Raw genomic sequence first — 21,146 nt, 5'->3', positions numbered from 1 at the left:
CTGATCCTCCAGGCAGCCAGGCACATGGTAAATTTTAAGTGTGTGAATACAGAAACTCAGCCAAGTGCTTGCATAAAATCTCAGCACCTGCTGAAGTGTTTGATGGATGGCAGCCTTGCCACCATATTTTCAGAAGTATTCTGATGCCAAAAATGCAAATAAGCACCCTACTGAGATTTTCAAAAGCAATTTGGCCTAGATTCCCGACGAGATGGAGCCATTGCATATCTGAATGCTCAGCCCTTCAGAGTGAAATTTCCATTCATCTAATCAGGGTTTTGAATGCACTTAAGTGCCTGAAATTCCAAGAATTGGCATCAATTTTCAAAACCACTTCCAGTATTTTTAGCAGACCTTTGTTCTGGCAGCTCCATATGGTGGCACCCTGATGCTGCCATTTCCATGCACTTCAGGTAGATGATTCTAGGTCCAATCATGAATTGAACACAGTGAAAGGAAAGTTTGGAATGGCATTTATTTTTTCAACGAGCTCTGTCCTGTTTTTAAATTGAACCTCTCTTCACAAAGAATCTTCATCATTTGATTTAGTCTTGATCTTGGTTTTGCAGAAATTTGCACTGGGCAACCATCAAGTGTGAACATGGTTCTTTTATCAAGGCTAAGAATTTAATAATAACCCTGATCTTGCTTTCTATACCTCTTACAGGAACAGTAATGGAAAAAAACCTCAGTTTTCTTTAACTTTAAAAAACCACAAATAATCCTGGTGCAGTTAACTTTACACCTTTTAATCTACTACCTAAGATAATTGTGAGGCAGTGTGAAATAAAAGACTGTGTGCTGGAGACCAGCACAGTAATGGAGCTGTAATCTGGGAGCTCCAGATGTGAGAGCAACTGGAAAAGAAAGAGCTGAGGCAGTGGACTGGTATTTCCATTAGCTGGAGGAGAGAATCAGGCAGTGCACAAGGAAAAGGAGCTCTGGTCAGCAGTTCTCTGGAGGATTGCAGATAGCTCCATCAGCTGTGTTTGGAGAGGTTAATTGAAACCCAAGCATCACAGGGCAGAGAAGCCAGCACGGTAGGAGATACCTCTTTTGAGAGAAGTGTGCTTTGATTAGTCTATTAATGAAAATGCCAAGAGCTTATTATTCTTCTCAATAAACATAATGCAGGGCTGAATTCCAAAGAGAGCAAACAACTGAAAAGGAAAGGAGAGATAAAAGACAATGATAGCAAAAGGACCATCATGTAAAAATAGGTACAAACAAGATAGTTTAGCTCATGATAATTCAGGTGGTAGGTCTGCAGTGTGTTTCACTCAGATCAGAAAAGACAGAAAGCCTGACTAGTTCTAAGATGGATGTTACTGAATGTACGAGTGAGATATTTGGTGAAACAAGGGTGTACGAGAGCACATGACTTGAGGATCCTGGAGAGTCCTTCCAAACCCATCTTCTCATGAACTGTTAACCCAACTCTAAGAGGGGAGACTGGCCCAACCTCCTTACAAACTACATTCATGACTTAAAGTGTCCTTTTCTGAGGACCTGACCTAGTATTACTAGGAGATACCAGCAAGGAGAAAGTTTTCTGTGCTCTCTGATATGTGAAATTATAACTCTGACCCTATCTGGTTAACATGGTGCTGAAGCAAGGAAGAAAATGGAGCTCAGTCTCCACCCAGTCCTTGGTCTCTGAAAGCCCCAGGCAGAGCCGTGTGCATCAAAAGAAGGAGAAGCAATCAGTTAATGAGGAAGAAAGAGAGCTCTTATCAACACCAAATAGTCTCACGACATTTGAGATGCAGCAAATGGTTTTTCCTGCTATTCTTGAAATCCGCCCAAACCCTTTTTGTGCAAGCACTAAGAAATGAGAGTGTTGAGTCATCAGCTCAGAAAGCAGGTAACAATCTCCTCTCATCATGCTGTGTCTGTTGGGGGCTTCTCCAGTGATTAAGAAAGTAAAGGCTAAAGGAAAACAATTTCTTCTCTGCTTGACTCTTCAGAAAAATATAAGGGCAGGCCACGTAGCTCCAGGAAACAAATTTGGCATCTGAGCCAGCAGTCACTCTGTGGACACAGCAATGCTGTTTAAATTTAGAGTAGGTTGGAAATAAATAAATAAATGACTGACAAGTGGGGTTTTTTTGGTTTTTTTTTAAGGGATTAGAGGAGGTTGAACATTGTCAGAGGTGGTGTTTCAGTGACAATGAGAAATGCAGAAAGAGAAAGTAAATAACTGCTGCTGGCAGGAAGAAAATTTCCACAGGGAGCTGATCCGCATGATGAGAATTACATGAACTGTAGCAGAATTCAAGGGGCTACTAAGCTGCAGTAAAAAACATAATAAAGTGACCTGGCAATCAGATGAAAGTGAAACCAGCCCAGGTAGCCACAGTGAAGGTCAAGCAAGCAGCAAACTTTAATGGAGACTCAGTGGAAAAGAGGAATTAGGTAGCAAAGGAGCCCAAAATGCAGTACATGGAGTAAGAGTTGTATTCTGGTTACAATACAGACTTCAGTAACAGAATTCAGTAACATATTCAGATAAGAAAAAGGTAAATGATGATGCTGTTACTTTCTGGATGTATCTCATCCCTATTGACTAGTATTTCAAGGAGAATTTAAAAGAGAAAGTAAAAATAAGAAAAATAAGCAATTGATGGATTTTCTGTTGAGGACTTAATTCATAATGGGCAGCCTCGCAAGAAGGAGCATTCCCTAGAAAACTTTTTGCTGCACAAATTCCCTTTAAACTAAAACAAAAAAGGGTATTTATTCCTGGAGGCATCTTTGCAGACCTTCCTCTCTGGGAAGAAAGGAGAGAATAAGGCCCTGCTGCCCGAGGATCAGCCCTGTGACATCCTCCTTCCTCTGACTGACCTTGGGATGAAAAAGCACCCACACAAAGCAGATCAGCCTCTGCTGGATGGAGCTCACCTTGGCTCCTGCTAAACACCCAGCACTAACAGCCAGAACAAAGCTTTCCTTGCAGAAAGGAGCTGCAGAGCATGTGAGAGGAGTGAATCATGTGTCCTTTCATCTATTGAGAACTTCAGCGTGATACCCCCACCTTTTCCTTTTCTCTACATGCAGGAAAGGAGTCATCCCTTCTGCCACTTCTATTTATAAATAAAGTTAAATTGCTGACTGCTAAAAAAAAATAAGAAAAAAAAATTAAAAGGAAAGCAAAGTTTGGTCAGCCTGGATTTTAAGCAGGATGTGTCATACCCCACACTCAGGGCATGTTTGAGTATCAGCTTAAAGAGCACCACTTTGCAAAAGTCTGGAATGACCCCCAGTAGTGCTTGTCTATTGTGAAGTCCTTTCAACTGTTTTTCAGCTCAAAACTCTGAATGAAGTTATGCCTTGCAAGCAGCTCTGTAGTGCATTGCAATAACAAGCAGGAAAAACCCATCATAATGTTTCTTTAATGCCCCTGGTATCCTTCAGGAGGTGTGTATGCTGAGACCTGTCTGTAGTAAATACTTTCCCTGCACTTAAAAAGTAGACAACAAAAGACTGAGATCTGTAAATGCAAGCATCGTGCTGTGAATCATGTGGTAGGTTTTGCTCACCTTTATAGTATGAGGAGTCTAATAAACCCCTCTGGCCACTCTTTCTCCTCTTAAGTGGCACCATGTGCCACCAGCATGGGACTACAGCAAGAGAAAGACAAACTTGGTGTGTATAAAGCAGCAGAAATTACCCCAGTGAAATCACTTAATAGAATAAGTGCTTGTCAGTGCTGGCAGTCTTGCCTGGGGTGTGAGTAGCTGCAGGTCTGACCAGCAGACATCTTTTAAAGCAAATGAAATAAGCCTCGTGCCAGGGTATTTCTGGGTAGATGAGGTTTATGGCATTTCCCCACCAGCTGCAGATGAGGGGCAGACTGTGACATTCTTTCTCAAATTGCTTTACAGTACCCAAATGTCCCCTTGATTTAAATGGAACTGGCTGTTCTTTATGAGGAGGGGGGGGGGGGGCAAGAGAAAATTCTCTGCTTTTTAAACCTCTAACTTCACATCATACCAACACTAGTGTGTGTGTATAAAGCACATAATTAACTCTAGGTTGTGTGGCTGCACAACTGAGATGGCAGAATTGCCTTGAATATTAAGTGCTGCCATGGCTTAGTAAGATCTTTAGCCCTGGAATGTTTTTGTCAAAAAAAAAAAAAAAAATCTGATAAGGACAAGAATTTGGATTGCACATTTGCATCTTCAAATGAAAAAGAAGACAGAAAGGAATGTTGATTCTATATGAAAAAAAATCAAAGTTATTGTTTTATCTTGTTAAAGTTGTAAAGCTTAAGTGTGTAGCTGAAGTTTGTCTTGCAGAAATTTTTAATTTAGTTTGCGTGTGACAGAAGTAAGATGGAGTCTTATATCTAGCTTAAAGAAAATTTTGGAATACTTTTAAAGAAACAAAATTGGCCAAGTCTGTCAGCACCATAGAGATGCTGTCCTCAGCAGCAGGGCAGCTCTGGCTCTGTGTCTCTGTAATTCCCTTTGTCTTTTGCTCTTTGCTCTCTTGAACCACATGGTCCTGTTCCTCCACATTCATTTACAGAGTAGGATAATTTTGGAAAATACAAAAGATACCCTATTTCCAAGTTTCTTCTCTTCCTGATACTCTTTAGAAATGTAAAACTGTGACAGAAGAACCTTACCTCTAAAAGCTCTGTGTCATACCCAAAGAGAGAATTGTGGACTCAATTATTCCTTTCAAATTGCAACTTTACTGGGGCTTTTAGGAAGGCCAGGGGTTTATTCTGCAGCCAGTACCTAACCCACTGTCTGTTTGCACTTGTAGCTTCCTGAAGTGCCCTGAAGTGCAGTGCCCCCAGCAGTGACAGATATTTCACTTTCCCAAAGATGCCACTTCTATCAGCCCACACATCAATAACCCAGGCTTTTGGTCATCCAAAGCCAGCAGCACAAGGCTTCAGGAGAGAACTGGAGAGAAGCAGCTGTGTTTCCTTGGGGATGTCTGACCCTTCTCCTGCCTCCCAGCCATGCAGACACTTTGTGAGCTCCCATTTTGGAAAAGCACTGAGCACCTTCACCTCCCACCAACCCTGTGAGTTCAGGCACTTAGCGCTGTTTCAGCAGCTGCTCTCTGGAGCTAAAGGAGATAGAGCTTCCTCAAATATCCAGCTAATGTTTCTTCCTTGGTAGGGGTTGCTAAGTAGCAGTTTTTGTCAACCTCCTATCTAAGAATATAAATCCTGTGATTTGCTAAGACACTCCTGACGAGAAAATGGCTCCGATTCCCTGAGCACAGAAAACTCCAACCCGGTTATTGCTGGGGAAAAGGCATTAACATTAGCATTCACAATCTGGGGAGGAGGAGAGGCTTCTTCCTCATATTTTCAGGAGAATAATTTAAGAATTGCATTAAAACAGTCTAGTCTACATGCAAATTTGATTTTTGACCTTTTGTGCTAATCAACAGCCATGCTGCTAAAAAGCTGTGTACATTATTGCAGAAAGTATGGAGTGGAATTAACTAATATACATTGAATGTGGCTGCAGCAGATTTGAAGGTTATTTCACATACTTCCCTACGTAGGGATCAGGGTCTGGATCATCAGAAATGCTTCAAGGATCAATTATTACCTCTTGATGGAGAGCCTGGTGGAATGTGTAGTACACTACAGATATTAAACATAGCGGGCAGTTTTGGTGGTTATGTGGACAAGGGATATGATACATTAGGCCATAAAGATTTTAGAAAATTGAATGTTAAATTGTGTAAAATAAACTGGGTACTGTTAAAAAATGAGGACTAATTTAAAAAGTATCTAAACCCCATTTGATCTCAGCTCCTGGCACAGTCCATGGGGTGTTTCTGGACATGGGAGGAGAAGCATGAAGTACCCACCTAAAAGCACAACATCATTCCCACACAGAGAATCCTGCCGCCACACATCACACACCAAAAAGAAGTTTTTATGCTCACATTTATTCTGCTGCTTCTTATAAGATCCGTGGCAATATTTTTTTCCCAGTTCTTTCCCCAGATTGTTTTGTTTCTTCTTCCATGGTAGGACTGAAAGGTGCCTTCTGGTCTAGGAAATGAAATAAAAATACCTTAGACTATGTTTTTTTATATTCATTTTCTGTAGAGGATCTGTCAGGGTGAGGATAAACTGGAGGAGTGAGGAGGATGGGGAGACTTCTCTGGCCAAAGAGAAAAGGGCCCTGAGAAACTCCCCAACCCTCCTCATCCAGCAAGGATTGTGGAGATCACTCTTGAGCTATCCCAGCCTTTAAGCAAGTTGGTGCACCTGAAAATATTGTCAGTTTTCTAGTTACAGACCTTTCCAAGTTTTTTTGTTTTTGAAACCCACAGTCAGTGAGCACTGCTGGGCAGGCAGGCAGAGATTCAGCCATGTCTGGCCATGTGTAAATTCCGTGAGGATCTGGAGTAGCAAAATGAAGATAATTTCTAGTGTCACATTTCAGCTGTAAGAGACGCTACTTGGTTTTGGGGGGAAAAGAAAGGGACTGAAATGGGTTCCAGAAATCTTGCCAGAACAAAAGAGACCAAACCAACCCACCCAGCTCTAACAGAGCTTTGAAAATCCAGACTTTGCAACCTTTTGCATCAACAGCTTAGGTTTTGCTGATGCATAAGATAAAACATGTTCTTCCCATCTATGCACTTTTCAGTGCTGATCATCCAAAGCATTAAGAACTCAACCCTTCAGAACACATCATCCGGATCTTTTAGCTGCAAAAGGAGCTGTTGTGTTGTTCCCTGAATTCATGAGGTTTAATTTCCGACAGATTTGTGCTTTTGCCATCAGCACCACCACCACAATCCCAGGTTTCCTGCATGTCCTGTCTGATCTGCCCAGCTGGCACGTGTCAGCTGTGTCCAGAGCGTGTGAGTGCTGCTGTCACCCCCTGAGTGTCACTGGATGGGTCTGCCCCGACCTCAGCAAGGACAGATGCTCAGAGCACTTGCACAAAGCACCTTTGTGTAGGGAGCTGGACCAGCTCTACCCTCCCTTCCCTTCCCCTGCAGAAAATAAACCTAGATTGAATGTCAGTGTCACTTCTCACAAAGGAGTGCTCTGTTTGCAGGGAGCTCTGCTTTTAAGATGCCAGGCTGTGTGGTCACAGTGACAAATGGAGAACCCCACTCAGCGCTCTCCAGACTCACCCTGACATAAATCAAAGCAAGTGGACCTGATATTTCCCTTGCAGCATATTCTACTGCTGATGGATTCCCAATTTCGTGACAAACTGCATTGTGCACTTGGATTTCGATGTGTATCTGCTCCTTTTCCTTGGCAATAGGAAAACTTTGAAACCAATTCAGACCTTACACTCCAGCAGAACTTGGACTAAAATTGGACAGATATTTGTTGCAGAATAGGAAGAGTATTTAAAATAACATGTTCGTGAGATGCCTGGTATTTCACACCCACTGATAGAATAGGGTTTAACTCCTATTTTTAATTTCACCTATGAGGGATTCAGACCTGCAGTTTGAATGCTCAGTGGAACCACACTGACAAAGAACTAAACGTGTGGCTTGTGATGGGTTTTTTTTTGTTTTGGTGGGCACTGTGATTTTAGATTTTAGATTTTTTATTAGATCTGAATAGATAAGTTGAGTAAACACTACAGACTTGGCTGACTTCACCTAAAACTCTTCTGACTTACCTCAGCATCAAGAGAAGAAAAAGGAGCTGTATCTGCTCTGCCTGAGAGAGTTCTCAGGACAGCCCTGATATGTTTACATATGTTTTTTTCTTTGTCTTTGGTACCATTTAAATCGCAGAAATTTCAGTGATCCCAGAACCTGCACTCCGAAAAAAAATAAAATTGAAGCAATTCTTTTAACTGATAGATTTATGTAAAAAAAAATATTTGAAAGCACAACTGGCTCTAGTCTGTCTGCTTTAGAATTGACTAAACCTCTATAGGACTGGGATCTTTTATCCTCCTTTTTTTTACCTTCTTCCTTTTTGTTATTGGAAAAGGAGGAGTAAGAAAGTAACTGGTGACACTTTCAAAATAATTCAGTGATTTATGAACACAAACTGAGTTTCAGTGCAACACTTGTACACTTTTGCTGCTTATGTGCTCCTGAAAGTCTCACCCTTGCTGTAAATTGAGAGAGTTTTATTTTATGCTCCTTTTAATGCCAGTACTTTTGTCCCAGGAAATTCTCCACAGTCCCATCAGCAAGTAAATGGAAGACAGGGATTTTACAACTTTCATGATGGATAAGTCCTCATTTTCTCTCTTTGAACAAGCCCAAACTCCTGCCAGAAATCCAATACATGGGTGGCCTGCAACCTGCAAAACATGATCTAGATTTGTACTGGTTTTCTAAAGCTGAACAAGAATGACCAAAACAAGTTTGCTTGTGCTACCTACTTGCACAGTTTTATGGTGAACACTAGGTTTCCTAATTCCTATTTGTGTTTTAGAAGGAGATTTTATTTTTTTCTTTTCTTCAAAGATGCAGGCTGTCTCCTTTTGGAAGCCTCTTGGAAGCTGGTCAGGGCCATCTGACCTGGGGATTGCAGGAACTGGGCAGCCCCTCAGCCTTTTGGATGATTGTGTTGGAGGTGGCAGTGAGAGGTCAGCTGCTCTCAGTTTGTCTGGCAAAGGTAGAGGCTTTCCACAATCTGACCTGGAAAATGTACTTTTCCCTTCATGTTTCTCAATCACCAACTCAGAGCCAAGTGTTATCAGGGACAGCTATGTTCCAGGTCAGCGGGTTAATGACAAGAAGAAATGTCTTTCATCCCCCTGCCAAAATGTCATGCCCATTCCTCTTGAAACAAGGCCACGGTCACCAGAATTTGGGCATCTGTTTACCCCAGGAGAGGCTGTTGGAGTTCACTGTGCCAGGAGGTGACAACAAGATAAAGCCCTTGCTCGCTCTGGATCCTGCTTATGTTCAACAGGCTAAAGGAAGCCTGGCTCTCTGTTCCATCCCTGCAGCTGAGGTGCTCTCAAAGGTGGTGCTCAGCCCAGCAGTGCTCTCAGAAGGGAAAGGTGAAGGCTCTGCTGCAGGGGTGACCGTCAGTGGTCATGGAAATCCACGGAGCTGGGAATGAGCTTGGGTCTCCCTGCCACCACAGCACACTGCAAACCTACCTTTGAACAAAGGATTGGTTGCAATAATGAAATTCAATAACACAAATGTGGCACTTCATGGGTAAAAAATGTATTTATGGGGACTTGCAGTGTGAAGTCTGTACTTTGCCTCAGAATTCATTTGATTACCTAAAATCATGGACAATCACAGGGCAAATCTCAGATGGCAGTTTTCCCCCCAGAAGTGTAGAAATGTCTGAAGCTCAAGCTTCAAACTCTCTCAGCCTCCTTTTAAGACACAATCACACACAAAGAGTGCACAGTGCTCAAGACATCAGCTGTTACCTGTGAATATGTGCTGCATGTAATCAGGGTGCTCTTTAGCAAAGTTTTTATTTGCCTCCTTTATTTTTGTCGGCCTTGTCTCCTTTCAAAAATGGTGTGTACATAACCGAAAAAGATACTTCTCTCTTGAAGGCTTCTTGAGCTGCAGCCTAAAAAAGGCAAAGAAATGATACATTTCTCATTGGGTAATGGCTAGTTAAAAAAAAAAAACACCAAAAAACCCCCCTACATTCTCTGATGATATTTTCCCTTTAATAATTGCACAGTCATGCAAAGATAACATATTTTGGTCCTGAATATTAATTAGAGAGGAATTTAAATTAGTTCCAGAAAACACTGCCTATCTATACTCAGAAAATCAATTTAATGGGGAAAGAACATTTGTAAACAGTTTTCAGAGCAGCGAGCCTCTGTCTTCAATGAGGAGAAAAGTATTAGCTAAATTATCTCCTAGATGAAAAGAAAGAGTGATTCCATGCTCTTTGAAGGTCACAGCTTTCATCTGAGGGTTTTATTCAGTCCTTGGGAGCTGGTTAAAAAACACTAAGCATTCATATTACCCCTTGGGTTGGCATGAATCAGACACTGTGCCTATATGGAATATTAGTCTTAAAATATTGCATTTAAGCACCGTTTGCATTAAGAGTAAAATTCACTCCTGCGCAGAGGGCAACACGAAGCTTATGAACCTTTTCATCCCTCAGAAATGACTCAAATGATGCATTGTGCTGGTCTGGTGCAGAGGTGGATTTCACACTTGGTGGACCCCAGTGGTGCTGGAGCTGCCAGGAGGAGCTGCCAGCCTGGAACAGCCTTGCTTGGCATTTTTATCCACCAGAGCAAGGGAGCCTGAGCTGCAGCTCCTCCTGGGCTGGGGTTTGGGTCAGACCACGTTGAGCTCTGCCTTGGCTGCATCTCCTGATCTCTGAGGTTGGAAATGGGGGTGCGGATTATATTCCCATCTGTCAGAGCTGGGGCAGTTCTCTGCTGTCCATGGGGCAGTTTTCTTTATCTCTCCCACACCCAATCCTCCCTCCAGGAGATCTCTGCTGTCCATGGCCACTGAGTGTCCCTGCATGGCTGATAAAATTCCATCATCCCATGGGGAGATGCTCTGCCCAGGGGAGGAGCCAAGCATTCCTACCTGGATACAATCTGAGCCTGGAACAGCACAGCAGCCTTTGCCCACTGCATTCCCAGAGGAGCAGCTTTCTCCTGCCCTGCATTCCCAGAGGAGCAGCTTTCTCCTGCCCTGCATTCCCAGAGGAGCAGCTTTCTTCTCCCCTACATTCCCAGAGGAGCAGCTTTCTTCTCCCCTACATTCACAGAGAAGCAGCTTTTTTCTCCCCTGCATTCCCAGAGGAAGCATCTCCAGCACCCCTGGAGCTGCAGAGGAAAACTCCCCCCTTGTCCAGGATCCCTGCTCCAGCAGAAGCACAGCTGGCACTGCAGGAGGGCTGAGCCCTCATGGAATGGCCCTGCTGCCACCACCCTGAAACACAGGGGGTCAGCTCCTCTTCTGACTCTGGCAGTGGTTTCTTTTCTTGTCTGTACTATTGCATTTGTGTTTTTAATTTTCCTAGTAAAGAACTGTTATTCCTATTCCCATATCTCAGCACTAACACAGAGTCAACAGGGATGGTCAGAAAGGCATGGAAGGAAAGGATATCTGCATTTCAACAGGGGGTATGAATCTCCCAGGTCCCCTGAGGTGATTCACAGAGGGTGTCACTGTGGGACCAGCTCTGTGTGCTATTGACAAGCCCTCATTTTTGTTCTCCAGTCTATCCCTGACCTGGGTAAAATTATCCAAGGCACAGTGTGGCTCCGTGAGTCATCCCTTCAGCTGATGACTGCTCCCACCACCCCAGGATGGGAGGCTGAGAGTGCCAATTAGTTAAGTATCCATGTCCTTCTCTCTAATGGCTTTAGACAACAGGACTCTGATAAGGTTTTATGCCAGTTTATTTCCATCCTGTTGATTGATGTGGGGCATGCAGAAGCACTGTTACAGTTGGTTTGAGCAGATTTTAGGATAGGCTGCCACACGTGCACCCTGAGTGCTCTTACACTGATTACTCTGCCTGGATCTCGAGGGTATCACTGGGGATTTGTTTATATTTTGGATTTCTATATTTAGCCAGCACATTATCCTGCATGTACTGGAGTGGAAGCAGTCTGGAGTGGCCAGTTTAGCCCTGGAGAATTAACAAGCCTCAAATGTGTGTAATAGTATCATGGCCACCTGGGGCAATAATAGCATTCCACCCAGGAGAGGAGAAGATCCAGCTTTCCATGGGCAGAACCATGTTATCCATGGTTAATGCCACAGATCTGGAGGTATCAGACCAGAAAATAACATATGTCTCCTCTTGCCAAGAGCTTGGGGGTCACACAAGGGGATCTGTTCCCATTCTTTCCTGTGGTGAACTTACCAGTCTGCACTGATTGACAGGAAAGTGATTTTAGGTTTTCTTATTTCTGTGGCTTTAACGATCTTGTTGTTCAGGGCCTTAGATGATTATGTAGCAAACAATGCTACCAATCTAACTTTCTAAGATAAATTTAAAAAAAAACAACAACTTTTCCAAGATTTTCTGAATTTGACGTGTAAATATAGACATGGAATTAGGTCAGCCTAATTTTGTGTGAGATGTTGTGTATTCTGCTTATTCTCTGTAGGTTGGCAGCCCTTTCCTAATCCAGACTGATGTGAGCATGTGAGTGTGGGTTTGGGTGTATCCACACACTTCAGGTTTAAAATAGGTGGAGTGAGGGAGCGAGGTGAAGAAGCGAGTGGCTGGACCAGGCAAGCTCTGCAGTCTGCAAAGTTCACTTTTGGGTTTAGCATCCTCAAGAACTCTTCAAAGTCACACTTTGGGATCTCTGCAATGCCTGGTACCTGTGGCTACTCTGCACAGCAAATGGTGAGTAGCTCTGAGGGCAATAATGGTGAAATGTCAGCCAATGAGGAAAATAACAGATTAATGATTTCTGGTCAGTACGTTCAGTCTGTTACTGAAGGTATTCTTATTATTACCCAAGAGCATTTTCCCCCCAGGCTACTGACTCTGGACATAGACACTATTTGTTTTATTATCTTCTTGGATTTTTATGGGGTAAAGTCTTTAAAGATATAAAACTTCAGCCCATAAAAAGTTTGGAGGAGAAAACTTTATATGAGGAAATCCCAGAGGATTTTTCTACTCACGCCTTTATGTACTGAAATCTGTCACTGTGGATGAATATCTGGCAGCATGTCCAGGAAGCAGAGATGCCTCCAGAACATTTGTTGTGCTGTGCACATGTCACTCAAGATACAGACACACTGAGGAGAGGATTGGAAGGGCTCAATGGACTTCCAGGAATTCCTTGCAGAGAGGGTTAGGAAGCTGGTTTTCTCCTGTTTGCTTGTGTTTTGATGTCCTTGCATCAGAACAGGCCTTTCTACACTGTCCTGTCAGGTGCAAGAAGGAGGATGTTGCTTTTCTGGCCTCAGGGTGGAAGGAGTGTGAGGCTCTCGTGAGTGTGGGGGCAGCTGCTAAGCTGACAAAATGATAAAGAAAGATGATTTTTTTTTTTGCATATCTTGCAACTGTGCTCTGCCGCAAGTCTCAGCACATGGAGCTACACTCCATCCCTTAATTCCAGAAGAGTTAGAAAACATGAAGTCCTTGAGGTGATCTTAAAATATAAGGAAGAGCTCCTCTAGCAAGGTACAACAATGAATGTACGGGCTGTGACTGACACAAGGCCACTGAATGTGCTTTACTTCAGCAGTGGACAGAATCTATTTCTCCAGCAAAGATGCAAAAACTTGCTTTAAAAGAGTCTGCAGAGTAACCTGGTGATGGGGAAGATTTCTTTTTGTAGTTATGGGACTGACTCATGCTCTGCTGTGTCAGGAGGTTTATATCCCTGTTTTGGAAGTGTGGGGAATCAGAGAAATTCTGCAGAGAAGCCATATGGAGACAAAGTGTCTCAAGGGGTATTTATATTGTCAGCACTTCTATTAAAATACCAATTAATTCCTTCACGAAGCAGAAGCTTGAGGGATGCCTCAGTTACAGGTTTGAGGCATGTACTTTGCTATAGTGAAAACTAAAAAGCCAAATTATATTCTTAAACAAAAAACTTTGTTTTGATAGAGGTTTTAAACCCATATTTGACCCAGAACTGTCTCATACTCGTCTCTGAGCCTCTTGGCTCTGCAATATCCAAGGTTTTCTTCCCTGTGAGGGTTGTGAGGTCCTGGCACAGGTTGCCCACAGAAACTGTGGCTGCTCCATCCCTGGAAGTGTCCAGGTTGGACAGAGCTTGGAGCAGCCTGGGATAGTGGAAGATGTTCCTGCCCATGGCAGGGGTGGAACAAAATTGGATTTAAGGTCCTTTCCAACCCAAACCGGGCTATAATTCTGTGATTCAACACTCACTAAAATTCTGTTAAGAACTCATAAAATGAATAGGTAGATGCACAAGACAGGAACCTTCCCTATGGCAGCTCCTGATGGCAAATGATTTAACTGCTTCAATATTTTTATGAAGCTCTTGCCATTTTGCATTAGAGCAGACATAGAAGAAAAATGGCACTGTAGTGAAAAAGTCTTCATAACAGTGAGAGTAGCTTTCCCTGCCACAGTTCCTAACCTTAATCCTCTTTAACTACAGAAAGGTTTAATTTGGAAAATCCAATTATCTTGACATCTAGAATTAGCCAAAAATTTAGATATCTTTGTAGTGCCTTATCTTGCAGCTGCAGTGCACACTCAGTCCCTGTCTCATTTACAGTACAGCAGGAACTGATGCCTTTATTGATGATTTTTATTAATGCAATGGTATCAGACAGGGTAAAGCCATTAGCCTCTTCTATGAACTGCTTCCACTCCTGGGCTGGTAGTTAGAATTATGGGTGCACTGCAGTGCAACCTATGTGCTTTTCTCTATATCTTTCTAACCATAAAAAAAAGTCTCTGGCAGTCCTGCCTCTAAGTCTGTGGCTGTTGTGATACGAATATCTTCTCACCAGCATGATCCTCTTACATAATTTTTATTTTATGTTTTTCTTCTGTGGGGAAAAAATAAGCAGACAGAATGCCAGAGCACATCCCTTTCTCAATATGTTTATGGTATGAATAAATCATGTAGTGCACAATAGATGAGAACTTTCTGCTTATCTGCCTTGTAATGCCTCCCCATTAATGTAGGTCACACCAAATATCAGCTTATTTGGGGTTTTAAGTTATTAAGGTATTTAAGTCTCTGCGAGTTAGTTTGGATGCAGCGTGTTTTGGAAGGGATTTGTGGAGTAGATCCGTGTCTTCCCAAAGGCAGAGGTGCTGCAGATGGGTTACCTAAGGCTTCAAGGCCTGCTTGATACTCTAATAAAGGATCTCTTTATGTTTGGGAAGAAAGGAAATCCATGCTTTATATCCTTTCAAAGAGATCACAAGTCATTAAAGAAAAATCCTGGAATGCACAGCGTATGGGAAGGCTGGAGGCTGCTCTGGAATCTCCTTGCCTGTGGTGTCTGCGAGCAGGCCAATTATCCTCTACATGAAGCCAGTGTCCAAAACCAGAGTTTTAAACCATTTGTTAACAGTGTCCCCTTTTAAAAGATATTTTTGTAGTGAGGAATACCCCAATTTCAGTGAGGCGATTCCCTGTGGCTGCTCTGGGCTCTCCTCCAGGGCTGGAGAAGCCTTTTGCCATCCCAAGTCCTCAGCGGGTGTTGGGACAGCTCTGCAGGGCTCCTGCTAGGGAGGTCACAGCTTAAACAGCATGTTGCTTTTGTGGGAAAAAAAAATTATAAACTGTGCTCAGCTTTGGCAGCCTGGACTCAGATATCTGAACTGAGTGATTTAGGGAGATGTAGTCAGCATCCCCGGGCCAACATCTGGATGCTGCATCCATCAGGAGGTTCAGGCAAGTGCTTGAGAGACAGGCAGTGAGCCTGGCAAGAGAATACTCCTGGGAGAAAGATGGGATATTTGCTGTGAGGGGTTTTCAGGGCTTTTAGCCTGAGGAGGAGAAAAGAGAGAAAAGAAGAAAAGGAAGTTAGAATACAGAAACTAACTGAAGGAGATGTCAGTGCTTCCCAGCACGGAGCTCAATGTCTTTTGGGAACTTAAATGTGAAGAGATGAATCAGACAGCCTGAGATGGTGACTGATGTGGTTAGCCTGTCAAATGGACAGCACTGCTCAGAGGGTCACTGGAAAATCATGCCTGAGTCCTTGCAATAGCAAACTACTTCATGTGCCTGAACGGCTGTTAATTTAGTAGAAGCCGAGTTGGCTGTATATAGAGATGTTTCTGAAAAGTGACTCTGTGTCTATTTTTGCATGGTGTGCTCTGCAGTTCTTCAAGAGCAGGTGTGCAGGCAGAGCCACATCACCAGTAATGATCCCAGGAGCAGCACACATTCCTGCCTGCAGCTTCATTTCCCAAAGAAAGGAGCAGGTACACAAAGAAAGGGAAGAGGATAATGGATGTGCAACTTCTTAAGGACCTTTGCAATTCAAGGGAACAATGAGGGCCTGAGAGCAGCACAAAATGGGTGGGGTTTTGCACTGGTTTTTCAGCTTTCCTTTGTAAATCTTAAAGCTCTGCTTTGCAACCAGTAAAATCCAGAACTAATGGAAAATTCTGCTTTTGAAATATGTACATTACTTTTGAGCTGCCCTGTGGGTTTTTTAAATGGTCTAGAGTTTTGCTGACCAGGTTGTTCCCGTTGAGCATCCTTAAGACATGATTTATAGGTCCCTGTTAACAGTTACAACCCTAATTGGGTTGATAATTTGTTTAATATTGGGATTTCAACAGCTAGCAACTACAGCAAGGTATGTGTTGCCTATTTCATTCAGCCAGTGTTAAATAAATCCATCTCTCCTCAAATCAGAGACAATTAATCCATCTGCTTTAATAGTTGTGACATTTAAACTAATACCTTCTCTTAGCATTATGATTCAAGCAGTATTTATTCTATCATTAATGATTTAGTACCAGAAAAATAGAAGTAGGGAGAAAAATATGTGGAAGTAGATATTATTAAAGAAGAAAGGATGCAAGAAAGTGGTTAAATTCCTTGGTTTTGTACATGTAGAGTTGTTTCTGAAATGGAAATATCAGCAGTAACAGCAGCAGCAAAAAGCTCCCAAATCAGTATCAATATGATAGAAACTCTGTTATGTTATTTTATTTGCCTTCTCAATCCAGTTTTCAATTACTCCATATTTCTACTACTCTACCTGAGAGCAGAATGATGCTGAATTTCTGCAGCTGAGAGTTATGTCTTCCAATGAGTGTATTCCAAAGGCAGACTGGTCTGAATCCCTGAAATGGAACACATGGGAAGGGGCCCATTCTGTCCTGACAAAATGTTATTAATTTTAATTTTAACAAGTTGCTTCAGTCATGATGCCGTGGGACATAGGAAATCCACAAACTGGTCAGAAGCTGCTCTGAGATCATCTGGACACCAGTGAGATGTCTTAAGAGCAAACTGATCTTCCTGCTTAAGGGACAAAATCTTTTTGTTACAATGACCAGGATAAGGAATATAATTATGTCCAAATTTTCCACCAGGAAATTAAAAGCTCGGTGCTTCAAGGCAAGGGTTGGCCTTTACTATGACCATGGATGCAGAAGAGGGAGGATTACCTGTTGGTGTTTGTGAGGAGCTGTAAGGGAAATGTTATCTCTTTTCTGGCAAGAGAAGATTCAAAATGAGTTCATAAAGCAGCAACAAGCTCCCCAGACCTCTGGGACAATACAGACCCAAGCACAGCAGACACCAACTTCTGCCAGTGCACCCAAGAGCCACCGACCATGCACAGATTTTCCCCCCGATTTGATTAAAGAAGGGACTTTCCTGCAGTGAAGTGTGGCACAGCATGAGCTGCTAAAATAGCTTCAAGAGCTAATGAGAAATACGTTTTCTCAGTGATACGATGGCCAGGCTGCCCAGAGAGGCTGCCTGTCAGCTCCTATCAGTCATTCCATTAGGAGGATTGCAAAACATCCCTGCTGCTGCCAGCTTGGAAACCTCCCTCTCCATGGCAGGGCACGGGTCAAGTGTGAGCACACAGCACTGCTGACAGGCCTGGGCACCAGCTGGGACTGCACAGGAGGCTTTGGCCACCAAGAGCTTTTCCCTCTTAACTTCCTTGCCTGGGATTTTCACCCCTGAAGGTGTGAGATGAGGCTGAGCTCTACAGGAGCTGACAGCGCTGGAGGTGCTCGGCCGCCTCGCAGGGCTGGGTTTTGTTTGCTTTTTTTGGGTGAGGTGTGTGCTGCCCCGTGCCTGCAGCAGCCCAGGCTTTGGGGTGGAAGCACCTGCTGTTCACAACAGTGACCAGAGTGCAGAGCAAAGGTCTGAAGGTGCCCAGACCTCCATGTGCTGCTGGAAGCTTTTTCTATGGTGCTGAGTTTAGCTGACAGAAATATTCAAGTTGCATTTTCTGCGTGCTAAGAGCAGCTCTGTGGTGGCTGCAGTCTTGCCCAGAACACTGGGGTTGAACAGGAATTAAAGCTAAAAGCCCAGTTTATTCCAATGCAAATTAAAGGCCTCCACTTGAGCTGCAGCAAATACTTGTTGGCTACATCCTGGAATTAAGTTTTTTTAGTACAGATGGCTATGGAAGCGTGCAGATATGAACACTCAAGCTTTGAAATGCTTTCCTGGGGTTCTGTTGGTTTCTGCAACATATGCCTGGCTGGTGCAATGGCATTTAGTGTAAGACTTTGGCTAGGTGGGATTGACTTTGGATCTAAGTGCACAGTGGATGCTAGAGCTCAGCTTTTAGCATAAAATAGGCCACATGGTTTTCACAATGGAATAATGAAAATAATTAGATTTGTAATATGCTAATGAGTTAAGATTGAGATATTTATAAATGAGGTAATAATTTATACTAAAATGGGAATGCCAGATGTTGGTCAGGCTGTGACTTTCAAGGTTTCAACCCTGTTTGACAGCACTGGGCTTTTTTGACATTGTCAGAATGTGTACGTGTGGTATATTTTCATTCACAGAATGAAACATCCAGCTTATATTGCACAGCTTTTAGCCAGTGGATTGTTTGCCAAGGTGTGAGTAAAACTGGACAGTTTGGAGAGGGATTTTTTTCTGTGGGATGAAATATCACAAGCCTACTGTTTGTTTTGTTGTTACCAGCTGAGAGATTGCATTGCAGACAAGAAATGCTGGGGAGCTTACATGACTATAGTAATAAGTAAGTTTAAACTTTGTCTTGCTGCTACCACTCTGAAGATATTTACTATAATACATTTAGTGTTTCCATTATTGCTTATTGTGGTGAACTCTATTTAATTAATCTATTTTTAATCTAACAGCCAATAGACAAATCATCCAGTGCCTATCTCTAGTGGGTTGTGAAAAGAAACCCATTCATTTGATGATATGTCAACTTGGAATGTCTATTTTTCAATCCACGGGATTTTTGAACAGAGAAAAGGCCCAACTCACTGAATAATATTATCCACTGCAAATTGCTTTTCCATCACTCATTGGCATTATATCTTTGTCTCAGAGCAGAATGGAAGTTGGGTATTAATATTCAAACCCTACACAGGGCATTAGGTACTACATATCACTGTACAGATGATCCAGAAATAGATTATTTACTTTAAAGGGGACAATCAAAGAAAGCTAATCAAAAAGCTAATCAGAAAGAATATTTAAAGTTGCCTTGATCATGATCTATAGGTACATACATAGGGAGAAGGTAAAATGTGCTAAAGGATCTTTAGGCTTTCAGAAACTAATGCATAATATAAATTGATGGAAGTTTGGATTGAATGAGTAAGATCCCAGTTTGTAAACTGGGGCAACACAGGGTAAAAAACCTGTAACAAATCATCTAATAGATGGTCAATGGTAAATATTCTGTTCCTAAACTGTTTAAATGGGCTTTGGGTAACTTTCTCAAAACCAGTCTCTGCTTTCCTTTCATGGCACCAATGCAGGAGAGCAGGGGTGCAATTCTGTGGTGTTTTTATGCAGAAAGTCAGGTAATTCATTAGTAATTCATTAGTGGCCTTAAAAATTTAGCAGAACAAACCTTGCAATGTGCCTAAGAGGAGCTACGCAGTCACATGGAACAGGTTAGTGCCAAAGAAGAAGAAATATATAAAAGTTGATAATGAAGGGAGCAATTTGGATGTTTAAGAACAGTTTTAAGAAAGAGGACTCCTGGCAGTTGATGTCAGGGATAGAGGAAGTTCAAAGGAAAGGATAAACCCCATATCAGGAGAAGAAAACCAGAGGAGATACAAGATAAAGACTGCTCTGAGCACGAGGAATAGATCAGGAGAGAAAACACAGTGATTTAGAAGTAGGATAAATATTAAAGAGCTTTGCAGTTGAGAATTAAGGGCTTGAATTTTTTTGCAGTAAAGATGTCAACTGAAGGATTCAAATGGTCTGTACAATATTTTGAAGCCATGACAGAAGCAGAAGACTTTTCCAGCAGTTAAAAGAATCATGATATGAAGAAACAAAAGTAGTCAATGCCATGCCAGAAGGTTTTATACCTGACCCACTGATCAAAGCAAAGAGTGACGTATTTAATCTACAAATCTTTCTTCACAGAAGGAAAAAAAAAACCATCTTGTCCCCCATCTATTCCCTTTTCCTTGGAAAATGTTGCTCGCGGTGGTGAGCCAGTGCTGGGGCAGAGGAGTAGTTAGCACGAAGCGTGTGCATCAATAGCTGTTGCTTTGGTTACAAAGGCACATGAGCATGTATAGTTGTGACAAGTTATTTTCAGCTTTTACACCATGAAATAGAGAGAATATTAATAAAAAAATAAAAGATTATGCTACCTCTGCTCAGTCTCTCTGTGGTGGAAAGTCCCAGTGTGGTGTCACATGCTGCATCATCCTGATAATTGTTGCTGTGTGCTCTGATGACATTGAAGTCAGTCCTGGTGCTGAGTGCACAGAACTCAGTGCACTGGGAGGGGAAAGGTTGCTACTGGTGCTGGGGATGTATCTCCAGGAGCTGTTTCTTGAGTGGGAGCAGCACTGGGCACCCAGCTGCCTCTCCTGCGTGTGTCAGCATCTCGGCGCCGCTGAATCCCTCGCGTAGCCCACGCACACAAAAGGCACAAAATCTCAGAGCAATCTCTGCCTCCTGGTGAAAAGCGAGTGCAGCAGGGGATCAAACAAATGGTTTGATCTCTGCTGACATTTCAAAGCTTCTGCAGTCGGAGATGACAGCGACTTGGGAGAAAGGCAAGGAGTGGGAGTGGGGCACGAACACCAAGGTGGTGCCTCTTGGTACCACAGGGGTCTGGCCAGGCCCACACAGGAGCTTTCTGCCAGGAAGAGAAAAGGGCTGTGAGCTCTGGAGTAAAGTATTGATGAGCCAGAGTCCTACCACTGCCCTTTGGCCCTTGCTGTTTAGCAGATGGTGGTAATGGCTGGAAGCAGTTCAGTTCCCCCTTCACTTCTGGTTCATTCCCGCCTTAGCCCAACCACAGCCTCTGCTTTAGACTCTGCATGGAGGCACTGGGGTGAATCTTGTCCTTCACACCACTTTTCCAGCCCTGTTGCATAGCAGGATGGCCTGAACCCCTGGGGGAGAGGACAGCTATGACAGCTTCTCCTTTAAAGGGTTATTCTTTGAAGCTTCATATCCGTGACATCAAGAAGGGAAGTCAATGGATACCAGTGTAAAGAGACAAAAAAAGACATTCCATTTGAAGAAATGACCCCTTCACAAAATGTGTTTGTGAACTCAAGATTTTAA

General features: G+C 42.8%; 1 long non-coding RNA gene across 2 annotated transcripts; it reads right to left on the bottom strand.

Annotated features, from left to right (window-relative positions):
* Positions 1-5,909: 5,909 nt before the first annotated feature.
* On the bottom strand, positions 5,910-20,711 carry LOC119704575. Of its 2 annotated transcripts, XR_005258001.1 has the most exons (4): positions 20,219-20,711; positions 9,375-9,523; positions 7,641-7,779; positions 5,912-6,034 (listed from the first exon to the last, which is right to left on the bottom strand). It is a non-coding gene; the product is annotated as an uncharacterized LOC119704575 (long non-coding RNA). The 2 variants fall into 2 exon arrangements; XR_005258002.1 differs by lacking the exon at positions 7,641-7,779 and having other exon boundaries at positions 5,910-6,034.
* Positions 20,712-21,146: the final 435 nt, after the last annotated feature.

This window comes from Motacilla alba, chromosome 9 (assembly GCF_015832195.1).
Source record: "Motacilla alba alba isolate MOTALB_02 chromosome 9, Motacilla_alba_V1.0_pri, whole genome shotgun sequence".
In the NCBI taxonomy this organism is placed as follows: domain Eukaryota; kingdom Metazoa; phylum Chordata; class Aves; order Passeriformes; family Motacillidae; genus Motacilla; species Motacilla alba.
Note: the sequence above shows the minus strand (reverse complement) of the source record. Positions and strands in the feature narration are given on the sequence as shown.